This window comes from Macrotis lagotis, chromosome 7 (assembly GCF_037893015.1).
Source record: "Macrotis lagotis isolate mMagLag1 chromosome 7, bilby.v1.9.chrom.fasta, whole genome shotgun sequence".
In the NCBI taxonomy this organism is placed as follows: Eukaryota; Metazoa; Chordata; class Mammalia; order Peramelemorphia; family Peramelidae; genus Macrotis; species Macrotis lagotis.
The window spans coordinates 202,399,495-202,402,266 of NC_133664.1; the positions used below are offsets into that span (position 1 = coordinate 202,399,495).

Below are 2,772 nucleotides of genomic sequence, written 5' to 3' on the forward strand. Positions count from 1 at the left end.
GAGTTTTATAGGCAAAGATACTAACATAGTTTTATATTTCATAGCCAGATCATTTTATGGATGAGGAAACTGAGGCAAACAGGGTTAAGTGACTTGCCCAGGGTCAAACAGCTAATAAGTATTTGAGGCCAGATTTGAACACAAGATCATTAGTTTTCCTATATCCAGTTCTGGCACTATAGACAGCTGCCCACCAAAGAAGTGCTTAGATATCATATAATTATATTAGCTATAATATGATAGTAATAACAAGAGACAGAAATTATATTGCACTTATGTGCCAAACACTGCAATAAGTACTCTGCCATTGTTATCTCATTTGGTGCTCACAACAACCCTGAGAGATATGTGTTATTATCCCCATTTTGTATATGACCAAACCAAGGCAAATAGAGGTCAATAATTTGACTGAGATCACATAGTTTAAAAGTATCAAAGATGGATAGTGAACTCAGATTTACCTGTCTCTAGAGTCAACATTCTATTATATCACCTAAGTTTCCCTATATTAAGAAATGATCAAATAAAGTTTCCTAGATTTTTTAGAACTTCAGGAAAAAGTAGAAATATAAATAATTCACTAGTCAACCTCCTGAAAGGAAACCTAAAACTCCCAGGAATAGTATTGTCAAAATCCAGAGCTTCTGGGTTGAAAAAAACAAAAGTCTTCTAGCATGCTGACAGAAAGAATTCAAGTATGGAGGAGTCACATTCAGGATCATACAAGATTTAGCAGCCATAATTTTGAAAGAGAAGAGAGCTTGGAAAATGATATGTCAAAGATAAAGGATATAGGTTTACAATCAAGCATAATGGATTCAGAAAAACTGAGTATAATCCAACAGGGGAGAAATTCCTAATGAAAAGACCTGAGTTCAAGTACAAACAGAAATCAAAAGGAAAAAAAGGCAGATTCATGTGAACAATCATAAAAGATTCAATTACATTTATATACTAATATGGAGAAATCATGCATGTATCCCTTTAGGATCTTACCATCATCTTCAAGGGTCATAAAGAATATTTAATTAGAGAGAAGGTCTGGGAATGGTTCAGGCATGTTTCAATGATTTTTAAAGAATAGAAAGGAAAGGAAGAAGGTATATAGTGTGTGGAAATGAGGAACAAAGGAAACATGGGGGAAACTATATACCAAAAAAACTGGGATATACACAAATAGGATTCTGAATAAACAAGAAGGAAGGGGTGGGGGGAATGCAATCCTTGGACCCATTCTCATTTGAATAATGAGGTAAAGCTATGTGTAGTATGCTTATTTCTCTTAACAGAGTTAGTAGATTAGAGTTGGGAAATAAGACATACATTTTTGATCATGACCAATGTGTTAGTTTTGTGCATGTAAGAGGGGGTGTTTCAATATTACTTGTCTGCAAGGGGGAGTTCTATTAGGGAAGACAATGAAATTCATTGGGAAGTGACAATAATGAACATCATCAACAAAACATAAGAAGCTATATTGAAAGTAATATGGCTACATACCATAAGTTTCTTTGCCTGTAAACATTTAAAGCAAAATTGAAAAAGAGGAAGTTAATGATAACAGTGAAAAAAAGTAATTTTCTTCCACCCATGCCAAGATTAGAATTATGATATATAAAAAACTGAAGAGACATGATTTCTGGGTAATTAATCATTTTTTTTTTGTAGTTTAGCTTTTATTTCATAATCATAAACTTAACTCTGTTGTTTCTAGCCAGGCTTGTGGAAGGAAAAAGGAAATGAAATCCCAAGAGAATTGAAGCAAGTGAGAGCAGAAGGATTACAGGGTATAAGAGCAGATTGAATTGCGGTGCTCTCTCCAGCTACAGAGGAATGGTTTGGTGGTTAAGACAGAAAACAAAACAAAAAACTTATGAGGGTTGTCCACAGTCAGCAATGGTGATCTTCTTGCTGGTCTTGCCATCCCGAGAACCGAAACACACCATGGCTTCCACAATGTTCATGCCTTCTTTCACTTGGCCAAAGATAACATGCTTGCCATCCAACCAGTCTTAGCAGAACAGATGAAAAACTGGGAGCCATTTGTGTTGCGTCCAGCATTTGCCATGGACAAGATGCCAGTACCCGTATGCTTTAGGATGAAGTTCTCATCAGCAAATTTGTCCCCATAGATGGACTTACCACCAGTGCCATTATGGTGTGTGAAGTCACCACCCTGGCACATGAACCCAGGAATGATTCTGTGGAAGCAGGATCCCTTGTAACCAAATCCCTTCTCTCCAGTGCTCAGAGCACAGAAATTTTCTGCTGTCTTTGGAACCTTGTCTGCAAAGAGCTCGAAGGTAACCTGGCCCAGGGGCTCGTTGTCGATGGCAATGTCGAAGTACAAGCTGAGGTTGGCCATCGCCACAGATGCCTGGGCTGCAGGCCATGGCGGAGTCTTCGGAGGCGGGGGTTGGTGTCCGGTGGATGGAGCTGGGACGGGGACTCTCGGCAGCGGCGTCTGCAAAGCGGCCAATTAATCATTTTCTTAATCATTGCTAGCACATAGTTTTTTTTTTTAAGGTTACTAAATTTGAGTTTTACAATTTTTCCCTAATCTTCTTTCCCTCCCCCCACCCCCCACAGAAAGCATTCTGCCAGTCTCTACATTGTTTCCATGGTGTATAGTGATCCAAATCAAATGCAATGAGAGAGAAATCATATCCTCAAGGAAGAAACACAAAGCAAAAGAGATAGCAAGAACAGACAATAAGATACCAGTTTTTTCTTTTTCTAAATTAAAGGTAATAGTTCTTGGTCTTTGTTCAA

At 37.9% G+C, this 2,772-nt stretch overlaps 1 pseudogene; it reads right to left on the reverse strand.

Moving 5' to 3' along the window:
* Positions 1-1,705: 1,705 nt before the first annotated feature.
* LOC141493962 (peptidyl-prolyl cis-trans isomerase A pseudogene) lies at positions 1,706-2,365 on the reverse strand (annotated as a pseudogene).
* Positions 2,366-2,772: the final 407 nt, after the last annotated feature.